At 41.8% G+C, this 22017-nt stretch overlaps 1 pseudogene; it reads left to right on the forward strand.

Annotated features, from left to right (window-relative positions):
• The window catches only part of LOC129549585 (uncharacterized), a 113993-nt pseudogene that overhangs the window by 77561 nt on the left and 14415 nt on the right, over positions 1-22017 (forward strand).

Genomic DNA, 22017 nt, shown 5'->3' on the forward strand with positions numbered 1-22017 from the left:
TCCTCCCTACTCTGCAGCTGGGCTACTGATGAAACCCAATGAAACCAGGGAGGTTAAAACAGAGGACATCAGGCATGACTGAAAGCAGGGCATATAGTACTGAACAGAGATTAAGGAAACCTCTATATCTGCATCCTCAGACGTGTTGGCCTTGTCTCCCAGTCAGCAAACCAGAGTCCCATCCTGAAGAAAGGAGATCAGAAGCTCCCTTTGAGGAGTTTGACCAGCCTAATAAAACAAAGTGTACTCACCTTCCCAGGTGGGTAGTAATGAACCCGCCTTCCAATGCAGGAGATTTAAGAGACAGGGGTGGGGTAGGGGTGGGTTTCAATCCCTGGATTAGGAAGATCCCCTGGAGGAAGGGATGGCAACCCACTTCAGTATTCTTACCTGGAAAAATTTCACAGACAGAGGTGTCTGGTGGGCTATAGTCCATGGGGTTGCAAAGAGTCAGATATGACAGAGCACTGAGCACTCAATAAAACAGATCTAAACAGACTGACAATGAAGGTTCCTAACTCTGTGATCAGGCCAGATCGTCCTGTTGTGGAGATCACATTCAACACATACTCCCTTGCCCTTCCTCTGTCAGAGCCCGCAAGCAGCTTTTTAATTCCCTACTCCTGACGATATGAAAACAGCCAAGAATTACCAGACATCTGAGGGAAGTCCCCAATATGAAAGATAGAAGCCAAAGAAATAAACAGAAAAAAAGCAACTTGGAGGATACAAAACTTGCAAGAGAAATAACCACTTGTTTAAAGAAACGATGCCATTAATATCCTGAGAGAGATAAGAAAAGGTATTGCTGCTTAAAAGTAGAATAGGAAACTGTTTTAAAACAAGGGACAGATCTCTCAAAGGAAAAGTTCTTGAAACTAAAATTTTATAGAAAAAATTAACACAATAAAAATAATGAAAGAAGAAAATTAAGGAAATCTTCCAGAAAACAAGGTAAAAGACAAACAGATGAAAAATAGGAAAAGCAAATAGAAATATTAGAGGCATAACGAGGTTTAAAACCCTAATAATAGGAGTTCCATAAATACAGAACAAAGGAAATATATAAGAAAGTATTCAGAGAAAAGATTCAATACAATTTCTCAGAACTCAACCATATGAATCTGCAGGTTAAAAGAGTCCATTGAGAATACAGCATAATGGACAAAAATAGGCCTGCTCCAAGGTTCATGTGATGAGTCATTTTGTTGTGTCAGCTTGGATGGGTCAGACACCCATTATAAGTTATCTTACCCATTATACCCATAATAAGTTATCTTGGCTGAAGGGAATTGAAATTGAGAAAGGCTAGCCTGAGATGTTAGGAAACACCTTCCTCAAGGATTTTATGTTTGCCCTCCTTTTTTTTTTTGTTGGCTGCTCTGCTTGCAGGATCTTAGTTCCCAGATCAGGGATTGAATCCAGACCCATGGCAGTGAAAGTGCCAAGTCCCAGCCACCACACTGCCAGGGAACTCTCTTATGCTTGCCCTCAGTGGGATTATTCTGGGAGCTTCTGTGAGGGTATTTTGGATGAGATTAACATTTAAATCACTGGATTTGAAGTAAAGCAGATTGCCTTCCATAATTGGGGTGGGCCTCAGCCAATCAGTTGAAGGCCTTAGTAAATTGAGGCACTGCCTGGCCCACCCGGCAAACTTCTTCAACACTCATGAGGATTCTCCCTGGGCTTTTACTTTCTTCATGGTCTCAGTTCAGTTCAGTCACTCAGTCGTGTCCAACTCTGCAACCCCATGGACTGCAGCGCGCCAGGCTTCCCTGTCCTTTACCAACTCCCAGAGCTTGCTCAAACTCATGTCCATCGAGTCGGTGATGCCATTCAACCATCTCATCCTCTGTCGTCCCCTTCTCCTTCTGCCTTCAATCTTTCCCAGCATCGGGGTCTTTTCCAATGAGTTGGTTGTTTCCATTAGGTGGCCAAAGTATTGGAGCTTCAGCTTCAGCATAGTTCTTCCAATGAATATTCAGGACTGATTTCCTTTAAGATTGACTGGTTTGATCTCCTTGCTGTCCAAGACTCTCAAGAGTCTTCTCTATGGTCTGACTCCTGGGATATTTTTTTGCTCCACCCTTGAGTCCATCAAACTTGAATGAGTCCATTCAATTGTGAAGAGAGTTCAACTCCTTTCCCACAGGATTCTTCATATCCATTCAAATGTTGAAATATCTCTGGGCATATATGTGAGAGTCCTCAAACATCCCACTGAGGGCAAACATAAGAGAGTTCCCTGGCAGTGTGGTGGCTGGGACTTGGCACTTTCACTGCCATGGGTCTGGATTCAATCCCTGATCTGGGAACTAAGATGCTGCAGGCAGAGCAGCCAAAAAAAAAAAAAGGAGGGCAAACATAAAATCCTTGAGGAAGGTGTTTCCTAACATCTCAGGCTAGCCTTTCTCAATTTCAACTCCCTTCAGCCAAAATAACTTATTATAAAATACAATTATTACATGGCGTTTTATACTCCCAGTTTCCTAAACTTGGAAACCATTTTATTTTTACATAATTATATTCTAAGATAAACGGTTTTTTACAAATTAAGATGCTAGTGCTTGTACCAAAAGGAAAAAAAAAAAGGTATGTTCTTTAAAGAGAATCATCAAAATGAAACTGAAGTCCAAAAGCATTAAAATTATCATGATTTTCTGTGAAAAAAGGTTATTATAATTTTTTTAAATGGACCCACTTTGTTTCAAAATACACACAGACCTTTGGTATTTATTACACATGGTGATTGCAGCCATGAAATTAAAAGATGCTTATTCCTTGGAAGGAAAGTTATGACTAACCTAGATAGCATATTAAAAAGCAGAGACATAACTTTGCCAACAAAGGTCCATCTAGTCAAGGCTATGGTTTTTCCCGTGGTCATGTATGGATGTGAGAGTTGGACTGTGAAGAAAGCTGATCGCCAAAGAATTGATGCTTTTGAATTGTGGTGCTGGAGAAGACTCCTGAGAGTCCCTTGGACTGCAAGGAGATCCAACAGTCCATCCTAAAGGAGATTAATCCTGGGTGTTCATTGGAAGGACTGATGCTTAAGCTGAAACTCCAATACTTTGGCACCTCATGCGATGAGTTGACTCACTGGGAAAGACTCTGATGCTGGGAGGGATTGGGGGTGGGAGGAGACGGGGACGACCGAGAATGAGATGGCTGGATGGCATCACTGACTCAATGGACATGAGTTTGAGTGAACTCCGGGAGTTGGTGATGGAGAGGGAGGCCTGGCATGCTGTGATTCATGGGGTCGCAAAGAGTCGGATACGACTGAACGACTGAACTGAACTGAACTGAACACCAACGAAGACTTACCCCATCACATGTGACCTGAGCTGGTGACACATTGATATAATCCTGCTCATGTTCTTTGTACATGTGTTAAACAATCAAGGTGAAAATTCTGCTAGTATCAAAGATAGTCAAGTGAAAAGAGGCAATTATAAGCAGTGGAACCAGAAATTTAAAAAATTGTGATATTCACCATCATTTTGTATCCAAGCTTGTTTTTCTACAAGTACTTTTCCTACATATGAGTTACACTACCACTAGATGGCAGAGCAGTGGTATTTTGATGGTCTTTAAACTGCATGTCAAGGACTGATGCTAAACCTGAAACTGCAATACTTTGGCCACCTCATGCGACTAGTTGACTCACTGGAAAAGACTCTGATGCTGGGAAAGGTTGGGGGCGGGAGGAGATGGGGACGACCGAGAATGAGATGGCTGGATGGCATCACCGACTCTATGGACATGAGTTTGAGTGAACTCCGGGAGTTGGTGATGGACAGGGAGGCCTGGCGTGCTGTGATTCATGGGGTCGTGGAGAGTCGGACACGACTGAGCGACTGAACTGAACTGAACTGAAACTGCATGTCTATCACAACCAGGAAATGGGTTTGAAGACTCCCTTCAGCCTGATTGAAGCTTAGAACTGAGACTCACATTGGCTTTATTCACCCATCCATCCGTCCATCTATCCATCCAACCATCCATTCATCCTACAAATATCACTGCCTTTAAAAAGAACTCTTGATGGAACTTCCCTGGCAGTCCAGTGGTTAAGACTCTATGTCTCCACTTCCGGGAGTATGGGTTCACCCCTGGTCCAGGAACTAAGGTCCCACAAACCCCAGACAAAAATATATAAATCTCTTGATACAGACACAGTTAAGTTTAAAACAATATTACCAGAACCATATTTTAAAATAACCGAATAACTGGGTGATTAATTGATTGATTGACAGACTGATGAAGCCCAGATCGAAAAGGTACAGATTGAAGTACAGAGTTCCTGCATAATCAGTACAGAGAAACAAATCAAAATGTAAGCACTGGATGTTTAAAGCACAAGGGGTCAAGCATTAGATCTGACTCAAGGAGGGAGCCCCGAGAGCCAATTCTTGCACTCAGAAACCCCAAATAATTCAAGGTCAAAGCTTTGGAAGACCCAGAGGAAGTGAATCATGATCAGAGTCAGGATAAGGTGAGGTTGATGAGATCTGGCCACTGTTATTTGTGAACCCAGGCAATTTTATAAAGGTGTCACCCTGTTAATTGCTGACAAAGCAATTTGATACCAAGTTTACCAGTTTTTAACTGTTACTATTTTTCTTGCACGGGCTTCCCCCGTGTTTCAGAGGTAAAGAATCTGCCAGGAATGCAGGAGACACAGGTTCAGTCTTTGGATTGGGAAGATCCCCTGGAGAAGGAAATGGCAACCCACTCCAGTGTTCTGCCGGGAAAATTCCATGAGCAGAGGAGCCTGGTGGGCTCTAGTCCTTGTGATTGCAAAAAGGACACGACTGAGCAACTGAACACACATATGTTTTTCTTGCACACTATCAAAGAGATTCCTTTGCTTACATATTTGCCACTTGTATACTTCATTCTGGCCCTATTTTTACTAGCCTAAACCTCACCTACATCTGGCAGGAGATTTCTCTTCTCTCCTAAGTCTTACTTTGTGTAACTACTCCAAAACTAACGTGAGAAGTAGGTGAGTCTCCCAATTCAACTTCCATAGTTCAAACTGCCTTTTTCAAACACACCAAAAAGGAAGTATTTGCCATCTTCTAGTGGTCCAAATTGTGATTTTATTTTGTATTTACTTTGTTCTTTGATATAGAGAGAATAGCATAAATTAGAGAATAGCTTTGACTGATGGTTGAGACGGTAAAGCATCTGCTTACAATGTGGGAGACCCGGGTTCGATCCCTGGGTTGGGAAGATCCTCTGGAGAAGGAAATGGCAACCCACTCCAGTACTCTTGACTGGAAAATCCCATGGATGGAGGAACGTAGTAGGCTACAGTCCATGGGTCTCCAAGAGTCGGACACAACTGAGCGACTTCACTTTCACTTTTGCCTTCTAAAACAATGGGCTTTAAACGTTTTAAAAGCTGACCTTCAATCAGATATACATTTTATTACACAGCTGTGCCAATTCCTGGCCTTTTCCCTCTCAAATCCATTTCCTGTTCTTCCTCTGCTGTGTCTCAGGGATGCTAATCCCATCAGGCTATGTTTCTGGGGTTCCCAGGTTATGTATGTACTTCTGGCTGGGTCCGATCCATGGGCAGCCCTGCTACGACACTGGAGGGTGGGAGGAATGGAAAAGCAAAGAAGATTCTTCCCATCTTCCCCTGCCTGTAGTGCAGCTTTGACAGATGTTCCAGTTCCGGTCAAATCAGCCTCCTGTGACTTCAGCTTCTTCTGGATAATCCCAGCTCCAGGATCTATCAACACTGCCCCCTCCCTGGGTCCCTGAGTATTATGGTTTCTGCCACTGATGATCTCTGAGTTGCCTCACCTTCTTCTGTTTCGCTTCTCAATTTTTTTCATCACTTGTGTAACCTGTTTCTTGTATTAAATTCCCTCTATTTTGACAATGGTTTATATATATATATATATATGTATCTTTATTAATTGAGCTCCTTTTGGCTGTGCTGGGTCATGGCTGCTCTGTGGGCTTTTCTCTAGTTGCAGAGAGATGGGGGCTACTCTCCAGTTGTAGTGTGAGGGCTTCTCATTGCAGTGGCTTCTCTTATTGCAGAGCATGGGCCCTGGGGCATGTGGTCTTCAGTGGTTGTAGCTCCCAGACTCTAGAGCACAGGCTCAATACTTGTGGCGCATGAGCTTAGTTGCTCTGCGGCATATGGGATCTTCCCAGACCAGGGATCGAACCTGGATCTCCTGCATGGGCAGGCAATTCCTCATCAGGGAAGCCCCTGACAATGGTTTCTGTTTTTCTGATACATTAATTTCCTGAAGCAAATGTTTTGTTAACAGTTTTCCTTTTTTTGACACCTTGTGCATTGGTTCTGATATTTCCTATTCTATCTCACTTTTATAAAATGCCAGCCACAGCCTCAAAACTGAGTCCACAATTCACTGATGGGTTACATCTCACCAGAGGAGATTTGAAGGTTGCATCCGAGGCTGTATTTATTCATTTATTGTTTAAAGGTGGGTTTACTGAATTATAATTTGGGCACAGTAAATTCACCTTTTTAGGTGCACAAAATAAGAATTTTTGACAAATATTTACAGAATATTTGCATCTCCCCTCAAAGTTCCCTGCTCTCTTTTGCAGTTAACTCGTCCCTTCATCCCTAATCCCTATTAACCACTGATGGGTTTTGGTGGGTTCTTCTTTATTATCTTTTCCAGAAAATAATATAAATAGAATTATACAATATGGGATCTTCTGAATCTAGTTTCTTTTACTTAGTATAATGCTTTTTACACACAGAATTCACATGTGTTCTTTATCTATATTGCTGAGTAATAGTCTATTATCATGTTAAAACTTAGAGACTTTTTTGAGGTCCAAAATGTTTATTTTACTTTTGCTATTTGTTTTGTAAGCTGTCAGTCTGAAACTGTACAAAACCTTTCAGAGGTCGTAACTGCTCGGCCCAGGGACTGAAGCCATGGAGGTGGGAGCTTGTCACGGAAAAACCTCACCAATGTCCACATTCAAAGGCAAGAGAGTAAACAGCCTGGACTCTGGATTTACTCTCTGGAGTTGAATTCTGCATCCAACTTTTGCTTCCTCTCAATCTGGAACAAATTGCTTATTATCCCTTAAGTTACAGTTTCCTCATCTGTAAAATCAGATGATAAGAATGGTACATGTTTCCCTGAATTATTGGCCATCCCTGGTCACTCAGATGGTAAAGAATCCACCTGCAATGCGGGAAACCTGGGTTTGATCCATGGGTTGGGAAGATCCTCTGGAGGAGGGCATGGCAGCCCACTCCAGTATTCTTGCCTGGAGAATCCCCGTGGACAGAGGAGCCTAGAGGGCTACAGTCCATGGGGTCGCAAAGACTTGAACTTGTCTGACCAACTAAGCACACATTGTGAGGATAAAATAAGATCAAATGTATAACAATATTTGGTACATTGACTGGCCACAGTAAATACTCAGGAAATCAGCATATGTGCTATGAAAGCTGGTATGATTATAGCCAGCCTAAAAAGCCAGGAGGAATAACTTTCCCCAAGACTAAACCAGTCCCTTTAAGCCTCTATTGCTCACTTCTGAGTGTCTGGAAGCAGTGTCACTACCTCCCAAGGAGGAGAAGATGCCTGACTCAGTCCATGAAGTCAGGAAGACACGTCTGTGAAACCCAAATGTGGGGACTTCTCCTTTACTCTGGCCCCTCATGTCATTAAGTTAGATGATCAGTTCAGTTTAGTTCAGTCTCTCAGTCGTGTCCGACTCTCTGTGACCCCATGGACCACAGCACGCCAGACCTCCCTGTCCATCACCAACTCCCGGGGTTTATTCAAACTCATGTCCACTGAGTCGGTGATGCCATCCAGCCATCTCATCCTCTGTCACCCCTTTCTCCTCTCACCTTCAATCTTTCCCAGCATCAGGGTCTTTTCAAATGAGTCAGTTCTTTGCATCAGGTGGCCAAAGAATTGGAACTTCAGCTTCAACATCAGTCCTTCCAATGAATATTCAGGACTGATTTCCTTTAGGATGGACTGGGTGGATCTCCTTGCTGTCCAAGGGACTCTCAAGAGTCTTCTCCAACACCACAGTTCAAAAGCATTAATTCTTCAGTGCTCAGCTTTCTTTGTAGTCCAACTCTCACATCCATCCATGACTAATGGATAAACCATAGCCTTGACTAGACGGACCTTTGTTGGTAAATTAATATCTCTGCTTTTTTAATATGCTGTCTAGGTTGGTCATAACTTTTCTTCCAAGGAGCAAGCATCTCTTAATTTCATGGCTACAGTCACCATCTGCAGTGATTTTGGAGCCCCCAAAAATAAAGTCAGCCACTGTTTCCATTGTTTCCCCATCTCTTTGCCATGAGATGACACCAGATGCCATAATCTTAGTTTTCTGAATGTTGAGTTTTAAGCCAACTTTTTCACTCTTCTCTTTCACTTTCATCAAGAGGCTCTTTAGTTCTTATTCACGTTCTGCTATAAGTGTAGTGTCATCTGCATATCTGAGGTTATTGATCTTTCTGCCGGCAATATTGATTCCAGCTTGTGCTTCATCTAGTCCAGCATTTCGCATGATGTACTCTGCATGTAAGTTAAATAAGGAGGGTGACAGTACACAGCCTTGACATACTCTTTCCCTATTTTGAACCAGTCTGTTTTTCCATGTCCATTCTAACTGTTGCTTCTTGACCTGCATACAGATTTCTCAGGAGGCAGGTCAGGAGGTCTGGTATTCCCAACTCTTTAAGAATTTTCCACAGTTTGTTATGATCGACACAGTCAAAGGCTTTGGCATAGTCAATAAAGCAGAAGTAGATATTTTTCTGGAATTCTTGCTTTTTCGATGATCCAACAGATATTGGTAATTTGATCTCTGATTCCTCTGCCTTTTCTAAATCCAGCTTTAACATCTAGAAGTTCATGGTTCATGTATTGTTGAAGCCTGTCTTGGAGAATTTTGAGCATAACTTTGCCAACGTGTGAGATGAGTGTAATTGTGCAGTAGTTTGAATATTCTTTGGCATTGCCTTTCTTTGGGTTTGGAATGAAAACTGACCTTGTCCAGTCCTGTGGCCACTGCTGAGTTTTCCAAATGTGCTGGCATGCTGAGTGCAGCACTTTCACAGGATCATCTTTTAGGATTTGGAATACTGGACTCTAAATCAACAGATATGCGGTCTTTATGATCTCTTCAATTCATATGACTTTGAATCTCCAGTGCATGTCTTAAAAAGATGCAGGCAGCATGGTGCAATGGGTTTAAAGCCTAATGTGCTTGGATTTAAAGCCAAACACTTTGGTACCAGCTTGCAATTTGCCACTTTTTACTGATGTGACCTTCAGACAGTTACTTAGCATTTCTGTGCCTCGCCTTCTTCATCTGTAAATGAATATATGACTATTTCCCATAAGTGTTCCTGAATCAATTGTCACTTGCTATGCTTTCAAACTGAACGTTTCATTATTATCTTATATAGAAAATACATTTTATTTTTCAAATGCGGCCATTCAGATTAGAATTATATGAACTTCCTGTAATATGATGACTACATTGATTATTTCTGTGAAAGTATTTATTATTGGTTCTGTAATAAAGACTGTGTTTACGTATGTTGTCATATGTGAAATGAATCACTAGTTCAGGGTCAATGCATGTTACAGGATGCTCAGGGCTGGCATACGGGGATGACCCAGAGGGAGGATAAAGGGAAGAGGGAGGAGGGAGGTGGGAGGGGGGTTCAGGAGGGGGAACTTATGTAAACCCGGGGCGAATTCATGTCAATGTATGGCAAAACCAACCAATATAATATTGTAAAATAATTTGCCTCCAATAAAAAATAAATTAATTACAAAAAAAAAAAGACTGTGTTTAGAAAACACTGTTCCACCTGACCCCTGAATGCCCGTGCTTAATACTCACCAGGCATGCACATTCTAACAGCCTTTGTGTTGGTATAATGGACCAGCAAATTCTATTTTCTGCTGGGGATTCGATCATATCCTACAAACAAAGACAGATTGTTCTGAATTAGTGTCTGTTGGCAAGGATGTTCCATTGTTAAACTACTTTATGTGTGAGTTTTGATCAACTTGAGCCTATTTACCTTACAAATTACATTTCTCTACAGAAAAAAAAAATTCTTTATGAATTAGGTATACTAGCTTATTAATGTATTTCTAGTATACTAAACGCAAACAGTGCCTATCCCAATAAGGTTGTAACTTCTGTGTCAAGAAAGAACAAGCCATAGATTCATATGCAGTTGCTGGATATTGCCTTTACTATTTTTCATTTCCACCTGTCAAATAAGTAGTTCCTGCAATGCTGGTATTTCAAAATGTTCTGTTGGACCCTTGTACATAACTACCACCCACATAGGTGAGAATGCAACTACTAATTCAAGAAAGACAATGGAAAGGAAAGAAAAAGAGATGATGGTGTCTGTGATATCACACACAGAATGCAGCTAAGCTCAAGGAAATTTAAAGACAGAAGTAATTTTAAGTTCAGTGGGCTGGAATGTAGGATTCTTGAACTTCTCCAGTTATATAACTTGTCTCAGATTTAAAAAGCAGATCTTTTAATAAAATTTGAGCTGGACTTCATTATGAGTCAAAGCATAGTAAGTAAATTAACTGTTCCTTTTGAGTCTTGGAAGCAGTCTTCCACCATGTATCACTGGTAGTAAATCGCTCAATTGTGTCCAACTCTTTGCGACCCCATGGACTGTAATCAGGCTCCTCTGTCCATGGGATTTTCCAGGCAAGAGTACTGGAGTGGGTTGCCATTTCCTTCTCCAGGGGATCTTCCTGACCCAGGGATTGAACCCAGGTCTCCAGCATTGCCATCTGAGCCATGGCCCCCAAATTATAGATCCTAAGTTTGATCTGTGACTGGTATTTAGCATCATGATTTCTAAAACTCTGTTTAAATATAGTTTTAATGTGATGTAGTCAGTCACTTCTACTGTCATGAAATTAACAGACCAAATATCTCAAGTTAGGAATCATTTGTGGAGATGACTACTAATCATAGTGACTCTTCATTTATTTTTAATTCATCTCTGGTACCCTTTGATCTTCCTTAACATTCCAACCCTCAGCCTCCTTCTAAATATTATTTTTTTTAGTCTTTACTTTTTCCTCCATACTTTTAAGTTTCTGTTCATTCCTCTTAAATTATAAATTCTCAAACTGAAAGAATTAAAATAGGATTCCCTGTAATATACTCTAACGTTATCTTAATACTTTTATTGCATACTCGAAGCTCTGTGAAAAATATGTTTCCTTTCTTTCTAACACAAGCTTATATGCTTTGATTACTAATGCCTGAGCCAGCCCTCCCTGGTGATAACATAGCTCAGATCATCTTTCTAGTGTGTTGAGGAGGCTGTCATGTGGAATGGAATCAAAGCCTCAAAGAGAAAATTATATTGCCTTGCTCTCCCATACAAGACCCAGAAGGAAATTAAACTGCTTTCATGTGGCTTGTATTCAGAAGCGCTTTGGCATAATATGCTATGTTGCCAATATATTTCCCTCTTTTCCATGTGAATACAAATAAAAATCTTCCTGGGAAGACAGACAAGTTTTGAAACAAAACAAAAAAAAGAACAGACTTCCAACTTTAAACAGTGCATTCACCTTGCAGAATTTTTGTAAGGCCAGAAATAATTCGGCCAAATCTTATTGAGGATGTGTAGACAAGCAGTCCCCAAAACTTAACACAAAAGCTTTTCCTTTTACATAAATGCTTTTCATCTTTTGGATGATGACCTGAGAAATACAGCACCATGCTAAGAAAGATGTCTCATGGCTGAGGTTTTAAAAATGTTGTGTTGTGGAAAAGTGGTATAGAAATTTTGGAACACCATTGGAAGGGCTGAAGCTGAAGCTCCAATATTTTGGCCACCCGATGCAAAGAGCCAACTCATTGGAAAAGACCCCGATGCTGGGAAAGATTGAAGACAGGAGGATAAGGGAAGGACAGAGGATAAGATGGTTGGATGGCATCACTGACTCAATGGACATGAGTTTGAGCAAGCTCCAGGAGATGGTGAAGGACAGGGAAGCTTGGTGTGCTGCAGTCCATGAGGTTGCACTTAATAACTGAACAACAACAAGGCATTAAAAAAAAATTAGTGTAACCTAGGCCTGGGGAAGGAGAAGGCAATGGCAACCCACTCCAATACTCTTGCCTGGAAAGTCCCATGGACTGCAGGAGTCCATGGGGTCTCCGAAGAGTCGGACATGACTGAGCGACTTCACTTTCACTTTTCACTTGCAAGCATTGGAGAAGGAAATGGCAACCCACTCCAGTGTTCTTGCCTGGAGAACCCCAGGGACGGGGGAGCCTGGTGGGCTGCCGTCTATGGGGTCGCACAGAGTCGGACATGACTGAAGCGACTTAGCACGCAAGCACTAACGCACATAGTGGAAGAGTGAGGAGTTGGAGGCGCGGCTGCTTCAGAAGCAGTGTGGGTGCTCACCGGCAAGAGGTTTCATCTGTCCTCCCGGAGAGAATGCTGGTCCTCACAAAAAAAACAGCTCCAGGCAGATTTGTGAAGCAGACCGTGTCTACTTGACATCAAGAATCTCTGCCTCCCTCCTACTTATTCATTCCAAAAGTCTCTTCCTTTCTGTTCTCAGGAACATATCAGATATTTTCCCAGCGAAATACAAATGGCTAACGTGGCTTCATCTGTTTCTTCAAAGAGGTATTTACAGAGATCAAAGCCTAAAGCAAAAGCAGTGTAGTTGAATCATGCGTCACAGGGGCTGGGCAGGTGATGTAAATAAGCAAAGCATGTAGCAGTTAAGGAAAGCAGGAAGGGGTGACCCAGATGGGGAAGATCACTGGCCTCTGGCAAAGATGACCTCCAGCTCCCACACTCTTTTGCCAAATGGGTTTGTGGGCTCCAGCCTTCCCAAATCTGACATTTCATTTACAGTTCAGATTTTTGTGGAAACCCCCAGTTTAAAAAATTTCAGACTTCTACTGTTTGAAGGCTAAACTTAACACACCTGATAGTTGAATTTGTCTGTGGGCTACCTGTTTGTATATTTGGACTGCAGGAAGATGTTCAAACCTTCAAAAGCCTATATGGATCAGTGGAAAGAGATTGAAGTGCCCCACGCCTATTGAAATACCAGCTTTATCTCCCACAGTAAGTGAAAGCAAATTATTTAATGTCACTGAGCTTAACTCCTTATTTGTAAATTGGGGATAAATCATTCCTGCCTCACAAAAACTATATAACATATAAAACGCATGCATCAGAGTCTAGCACACAGTAATTGTTTCATATGTGGTCACTGCTACCACCACTGCTTACGTTTAATATAGTGGGATTGTAGGCATCCACCAGCACATGGGGAAGGTACTCAAAAGGGCTACATTCCCTGGAACAACTCAGATACACCATGAAGGAGGGTCTCCTATCTGTATGTAAAATGATTCCTGACTGTCGAGTTTGATGGGGATATAGTCTGATCATGGATGTGCCAAAGAAGTCCATGGCTGTAGGTTATTGGATCATTGACATGAGACATCAAAATATACAACTTATATTTGAACAAAGAGGCGACGTTGCTACATACATTGAAATCAATAAATAATAATTTAATTTTAAACGGGTTCTAGCTTTTATTTTTTAAAAAACTGATAGCTTTAGATGTTTTTCTCAAAAAATCTATAGTATAATATCTAGATAGATAGTTTTGATATCTATGGTATGCAAAATTTGTAGCAAAATTTCATTTACTTAATAATTCTATGGAGTGAGATAGATGACAAAAAAGATGGCATAAAGGCAAGCTTATGTGAAAGTGAATTATAATATATTTGTAATCTCATAATTTTAAGTCCCAGTCCATAGTGTAAAGTCCTTGTAAATAAATAGGAAAGTTGATTAAGTCCTAATAAGGAAAATATAATTCAAACTAACCTTATTAAAATAGACTAGAATAGTCCCAGCTATCTCATTTCTTTCTCTTTAATTTCAGTCTGGATTCTGCCAAAACTGGAAGACTTACCATGGATTCTTCCCTTTAAAAAACACAGGGGAGAAATAGACCCAGAAATGCACAGGATAGAATAAGGCAAAGAATCTGATGTCAGCCATATCTATTCTGGAGACGGTAAGGGATTGGTAATAAATGTGTTGAGTCTGGAATCTGAGGACACCAATAGAGATGTTAGGAGCAAGATTCCTGGTTCATGTGGGTCCAGTAGGTAGCATTGGTGGTGGTGGTGGTGGTGGTGGTCTGGTTTAGTCGCTGAGTCATGTTTGACTCTGCGATCCCATGAACTGTAGCCTGCCAGGCTCCTGTTTCCATGGGAGTTCCCAGGCAAGAATCCTGGAATAGGTTGTTTCCTTCTCCAGGGATCTTTCTGACCCAGGTCTCCTGCATTACAGGCAGCCTTCTATATTGCAGGTAGATTCTTTACTAACTGAGCTACTGGGGAAGCCATCGGTAACATTCAGTTCAGTTCAATTCAGTTCAGTCACTCAGTCGTGTCCGACTCTTTGCGACCCCATGAATCACAGCACCCCAGGCCTCCCTGTCCATCACCAACTCCCGGAGTTCACTCAAACTCATGTCCATCAAGTCGGTGATGCCATCCAGCCATCTCATTCTCTGTTGTCCCCTTCTCCTCCCGCCCCCAACCTTTCCCAGCATCAGAGTCTTTTCCAGTGAGTCAATTCGTCGCATGAGGTGGCCAAAGTACTGCAGTTTCAGCTTTAGCATCAGTCCTTCCAATGAACACCCAGGATTGATCTCCCTTAGAATGGACTGGTTGGATCTCCTTGCAGTCCAAGGGACTCTCAAGAGTCTTCTCCAGCACCACAGTTCAAAAGCATCAATATTAAGGATTAATCCTTTTGGGTCAATTTCCATGAAATAGGTCTTCAAATTTTCTTTTATCAACCTTCTTTCAATTGTTCTCGCCAACTTTATTAAGTGACAACACTCTCAAAGTTCTGATAATTCTTTTAATAAGGCCAGTTTGTTTATCCTTGGATGAGGCAAGGAAGAAGCAGAGAAAAAGGGATGTATCAGCAGTTGTTCTAAGTTAAAACAGAAGAGAAAGATGACTGTCAAAGAACTTATGACAGTGATAATCAAGATTGCTGATTGGTATTCTACATAAATTTTAAATGATGTCAGCATGCGAGATTCATCCGTTTACTACTTTAGGACAAGCTTTGTTTTGGTGGTAGCACTCTTTCCACCCATTTCAAAGGAATTTGCTTTCAATCATGCCTTATTTTTATATTTAGTTTACATAGAACAGTCATGTTTTCTTGGTTTTATTTTTTCCCTAAGAATTTCAGTTCAGAGCGATACTATATTTGAAGTGGTTTTTGTGAATTTCTTTATGTTTGTTTTGATATCTGATTGGGACAAGGTGTGTCCTTCTGTAGACTTTCTGGTTTCTGGAAATGATTTTTTTCTTTTTCATGCCATAAATCAGATGGTTAAATAGGTCCCCTTACATTTTTTCTTTTAGAGTGAAAATATCTTATGGAAAAAGGGAAGGAAGTCTGAGTGAATATGACAGTAAGTTTTAGAAAACCATCATCCTCTTTTCTCCTCCCCTTTTGCACAGCTAAATAACTTCTGATGCAATGAAAAACACCAATCAGTCATTTTCTCTTAATTTGTGTGCCTCTTCAGACCCTGCTGTCCCATGGCCTCTAATAATAGAACACTGTAAAAAATGTATTCAAGGGCAAATAATAATAATAGATTTTATATTTCTAGTATTTGTGATGGTAGAATATGAAATACAGTAAAGTTGGGCTACCACGGAAAAGCCAAATTTAGAGATCTAGGAAGCAAGAAATATGCCATAAAGCTTTCAACCAATTTTTTAACATTTTTTATGTTTGGGAACCCTGCTGACCACTGGTGAAATTACAAAGGTGTATAAAATGCAGTCCTTACTTTTGGTGAACTTACATACCATCAGTCAGTTTAGTTTCTCAGTCGTGTCCGACTCTGCGACCCCATGGGCCACAGCACACCAAGCCTCCCTGTCCATCACCAACTCCCGGAGTTTACCCAAACTCATGTCCATTGAGTCAGTGAAGCCGTCCAACCATCTCATCCTCTGTTGTCTCCTTCTCCTCCTGCCTTCAATCTTTCCCAGCATCAGGGTCTTTTCAAATGAGTCAGCTCTTCACATCAGGTAGCCAAAGTATTGGAGTTTCAGCTTCAACATCAGTCCTTCCAATGAACACTCAGGACTGATCTCCTTTAGGTTGGACTGGTTGGATCTCCTTGCAGTCCAAGGGACTCTCAAGAGTCTTCTCCAACACCACAGTTCAAAAGCATCAATTCTTCAGTGCTCAGCTTTCTTTATAGTCCAACTCTCACATCCATACATGACCACTGGAAAAACCATAGCCTTGACTAGACAGACATTTGTTGGCAAAGTAATGTCTCTGCTTTTTAATATGCTGTCTAGGTTGGTCATAACTTTCCCAAGCATCTTTTAATTTCATGGCTACAGTCACCATCTGCAGTGATTTTGGAGCCCAAGAAAATAAAGTCTGAAACTGTTTCCACTGTTTCCCCATCTATTTGCCATGAAGTGATGGGACCGGATGCCATGATCTTAGTTTTCTGAATGTTGAGCTTTAAGCCAACTTTTTCACTGTCCTCTTTCACTTTCATCAAGAGGCTCTTTAGTTCTTCTCTTTCTGCCATAAGGGTGGTATTATCTGTATATCTGAGGTTATTGATATTTCTCCCGGCAATCTTGATTCCGGCTTGTGCTTCCTCCAGCCCAGTGTTTCTCATGATGTACTCTGCATATAAGTTAAATAAGCAGAGTGGCAATATACAGCCTTGACGTACTCTTTTTCCTATTTGGAACCAGTCTGTTGTTCCATGTCCAGTTCTAACTGTTTTTTCCTGACCTGTACAGATTTTTCAGGAGGCAGGTCAGGTGGTCTGGTATTCCCAGCTCTTTCAGAATGTTCCACAGTTTATTGTGATCCACACAGTCAAAGGCTTTGGCATAGTCAATAAAGCAGAAATAAATGTTTCTATTTCTATTATTATTCCAAAATCATAGCAATACTGAAATCATAGCACAAATTATAAGATATTTGAAGATAACCTCGGGGATATAGGGGTGTCTACAGAGTGTGTGTGTAGTCTTTGGTTGTTTGGTTGTCTTTTGGTTGTTTGTTAATACCTTTATTGAGATATGATGTATATGGGATAAAACACGCCCACTCAACACACACATTTCAATGATACTTAGTAAATTAGCACAGTTGTGCAGTCATCACCACAATCCAGTTTTCGAAAATTAGCATCACTCCAAAAAATGCCATTGTGTGCCGCCCATTTGCAATCAATCTCGCTCTCCCACCCCCTGCCTCAGAAGCTCATTGATCTGCTTTGTCAGAACAGCCTTCAGTCTAGGGCTAAAGCTGACGTCACTACTGAAGACAGTGACCCTCTGGGGACTTGACCCGGCACTGATGGGAACGTGAACCGCTCTTAGCCATGGGCGGATAATTCTCTGGGATTTTTCCTCCTACCCCTTTCCTGTGGTTCTTTCCTTAGTCTCATTAGTTCTCTATCGAGGGCCTATCCAAATCTCTGACAGCAGTGGCCTCTCTCTACAGAGCTCTCTTCTCTGAAGCTTCGCCCCATTAGTTTCAGTTGCTCTGTCTTCCAGTTCTCAGTTCTGGCTCTTCAACCCAAAGACACTACTGGGCTTCTTGTGTTGTCCTCCTCCCTGCGTTATGACCTGTTGTTGCTGCTGCTGCTGCTGCTAAGTTGCTTCAGTCGTGTCCGACTCTGTGCGACCCCATAGACGGCAGTCCACCAGGCTCTGCCGTCCCTGGGATTCTCCAGGCAAGAACACTGGAGTGGGTTGCCATTTCCTTCTCCAATGCAGGAAAAAGTGAAAAGTGAAAGTGAAGTCGCTCAGTCACGTCCGACTCTTAGCGACCCCATGGACTGCAGCCCACCAGGTTCCTCTGCCCTTGGGATTCTCCAGGCAAGAACACTGGAGTGGGTTGCTGCTGCTGCTGCTAAGTCACTTCAGTTGTGTCCGACTCTGTGTGACCCCACAGACGGAAGCCCACCAGGCTCCCCCGTCCCTGGGATTCTCCAGGCAAGAACACTGGAGTGGGTTGCCATTTCCTTCTCCAGTGTGTGAAAGTGAAAAGTGAAAGTGAAGTCGCTCAGTCGTGTCCGACCCTTAGCGACCCCACGGACTGCAGCCTACCAGGCTCCTCCATCCATGGGATTTTCTAGGCAATAGTACTGGAGTGGCTTGCCATTTCCTTCTCCGGGAGTGGGTTAGGGTGGGGTTAATCACTGGGCTTTCAATTCATTTGTTCCCTTGTCCCAGGGACTGCTGTCCTGTGCTGCCTGTTGTCCAGTGTCTGGAGAGACGTGGTTTTATATATTTTAAACAATTTCCTAGCTCTTTAAAGTGGGAGGATTAATCTAATCTCTAATATTCTATTATGAATAGAAGAACAAGTTTTAAGTTTTTTGTCTGTTTTGTTTTTAATTAATTATTTATTTTTGGTTGCACTGGATCTTCGTTGCTGTGAGTGGGTTTCTTGTTGTGGTGACTTCTCTTGCATGGGCTTAGTTGACCCATGGTATGTGATATCTTTCCAGACTAGGATAGAACCCAAGTCCCCTGCATTAGCAAGTTGATTCTTAACCATTGGACCACCAGGGAAGTCCACAAGTTCTGGCTTTAAGGGTTTTAAAAATTATCCCCATATGCCCTCTACCTATGGCTAGTTCCATATAATAGAATTAATTCTCAATAAGTCAGCAGTGGATTAATTCAGTTTTGAGATCAAACATAGTAAATGTACATAGACATATATACATGCTCAATAGATGTGTGTGTTTATACTTAAAAAGCATAAAAATAAGGATGAATCTGTGAAAATCTCTTCATATTGTTATGAACTACAATGCTTGCCACATTATGTCAACTTAGCTGCAATCTATCCCTTCCCAGGCCACAGGTAGATAAACATCATCCTGAATTTCATATGGAATGGGGGTCAGACGATGACTTTGTTTTTAGACTTTTAAAAACTGAATTTCTTTTGTAACTTCTTGCATGAGACTGCAGGCTTGCTTAGTGGAGAAGAGAATTAGTAATAGAAGTGTGGAAACAGTGAGCACTACAGCCAGTACCCTGCATGATGTACTTAATAGTATGCTCTCATCCAGACAACTGTGTTTGGATCCTTGCAATAATTTTTAAAATATTTATTTATTTATTTGGTTGTGCTGGGTCTTAGTTGTAGCATTTAGGATTTTTAGTTGTGACATATGGGCTCTATTAATAGTTTCTTGACCAGGATCAAACCGAGCCCCTGCATTGGGAGAGTGGAGCCTTAACCACTAGACCACCAGGGAAGTTCCTCTTGCCATATTTTTGAATGATAGTTACAGACTGATAAATTTATTCTTTCCTCAGGATATTATGGTTCTTAGTGGCAGAAATCCCCACCCAAACTAGTTAAACAAAGTCTTGAATGGCTAGCTAAACTTAAGGTCTAGTTTCAGATGTGGCTGGATGTGTGTGTGCATGCCAAGTCGCTTCAGTTGTGTCCAACTCTTTGCAGCTCTATGCAGGGTAGCCCACCAGGCTCCTCTGTCCATGGGATTCTCCAGGCAAGAATACAGGAATGGCTGGATATAGGACTCTAAAAAATGTTATCAGCTTTCCAATTTTCTCTCTCCAACTCGGACTCTGTTTCCTTTATCCTGACTTCATTCTCAGAAGATTCTTCCATCCTAGTTACAAGATGGTTGCCTGGGGCTGCCTATTTCCACTTCATATTTCCACAAATGCCAAGGAAAGGTCCCAAGATCCACTCTGGATCAGCCGAGGTCACATGTCCACACTGACCACTTTGGCAAAGGAAACGTGATGCTCTGACTGGTTTAAGCCAAGGTCATATACTTTTCTTAAGAATCTAAGAGGGTAGAGCTGTTCTCAGATCATGTGACCCGAGGCTGGAAATCAAACTGTGGTTAGAAGTTGGTTGAATGATTGCTGACAGGCAAGTAATAAATGTGCTCTTGGCACATAAGATGTAATCATAACCAAATATGTTTACACTAACTCCACTTCAAACTGTATTTTGAGTATTACAGCCTGTACTCCTTGCCCTCAATGCACATCTAATCCCATTGCCCTAAATAGCTGAGGGCTGATTATACTTACATACATTGTGCAAGAGGAGAATAGACAAGGAGAATATATAATCAGACAATGGAAATCTTGAAAGACCTCATAGAAGGGGGAAGACTTCAATATCAAGGGATGGAAGGTGGTGGACATGCCAGGAGAAGAGAACAGCACAAGGAAAACAGGCAGGAAAATAGACAACAATAAGTAGGTCAATGAAAGTAAGTGTTGGGATCCAGCGTGAGACTATAAAAAGACTAAGGGACGGTCTTGCTGGTTCTTATGCCCCAGGCTACAGATCTGAGTGACTCTGAATGTGCTTAAGGCCTAGGTCAGCAAATTTTGTCTGTAAAGATCCAGATAGCAAATGTTCCAGCAGGTCAAGGGCAAAATCATAGATATAAGGCACGAACCTACACAATAAGAGAAATCAAATTTGCATAATGAAATTCAAATTATAATAAAAATTATTATTATTTTTTGTATATAGGCCTGCCATATGAAATTCTTTGTGGGGGGGAATCACATTTTACTGCATTGAAGTTCAAAGTGAGCATGCCCTATGAACAAATGCATGAATGCATGCATGCTCAGTTGTGTCCGACTCTGTGGAACCTTATGGACTGTAGCCCGCCAGGCTCCTCTGTTCATGAGGATTCTCCAGGCAAGAATACTGAAGTGAGTTGCCACGTGCTTATCCAGGGGATCTTCCCGACCCAGAGATCTAACTCAAGTCTCTTATGTCTCCTGCTGCTGCTGCTGCTGCTAAGTCACTTCAGTCGTGTCCGACTCTGTGTGACCCCATAGACGGCAGCCCATCAGGCTCCCCCGTCCCTGGGATTCTCCAGGCAAGAACACTGGAGTGGGTTGCCATTTCCTTCTCCAATGTGTGAAAGTGAAAAGGGAAAGTGAAGTCGCTCAGTCATGTCTGACTCGTAGCGACCGCATGGACTGCAGCCTACCAGGCTCCTCCGTCCATGGGATTTTCTAGGCAAGAGTACTGGAGTGGCTCCTGCATTTATCGCTAATGCCACCTGGGAAGCCCGAATGCATGAATACACGTGTAAAAACCATTCTTAGTTCACAAACCATACAAAAACAGGCAGCTGGATGTAATCCACGGGCCATAGCTTGTTGACCTCTGCACTAGGGACTCAGTTCATGCTTTTGAGAAGGGGAGGTTATCTGATCATAATGTTGTTACATCAGCATGAGACACACTGGAGGCAGTAGCATAGAGGCAAGAGATAGTGAGGACCTAAATTAGACTGTCTTGGGTTTGGGTGGTCATGTTCAAGTAAGTAGCTGATGTGAGAGGTAACAATTTGGGGTCAAGTCAAAATCAGATGGAGTAGCATTAACCACTCAGATCATAAACCCTTATCATAAGGAATGTTGGCTCCCTTTTCTGTAACCTCCTTGACCTGTGCAGGGCCTCTTATTTGTATTGGGAAAGGAGTCCAGATGCCTTCAGGCAAGTCTTGCCCCTGATAGAAGCAGATGTAAGAAAAGCTAAAAGAACCTCTAGAAATAAAACACTGGCAAGATGACTGATTGAGAAAGAAGAAGGCCAGCTCTCTGATTTCTGTTATCAGGGGCTGCAGAGACCCTTTGAAAGAAGAATCACTTCTCTCCTAAATAATTTTGACATTACAGAGAGTCATCATGTCTTTGGAGCCCAACCTGTTTGGTTATATAATCTTGTTAATTGGGTCAAACTCTCAGTTATCTAATACAAATCCTAATTCTCAACAGCTTTTAAGGCCACATTAGATAGATACTGCATCAAGTGAAATTGTTTTCAAAAAAATGGAAATTAGGTGC

This window comes from Moschus berezovskii, chromosome 28 (assembly GCF_049115385.1).
Source record: "Moschus berezovskii isolate FMDL1 chromosome 28, NW_MosBer_1.0, whole genome shotgun sequence".
NCBI lineage: Eukaryota > Metazoa > Chordata > Mammalia > Artiodactyla > Moschidae > Moschus > Moschus berezovskii.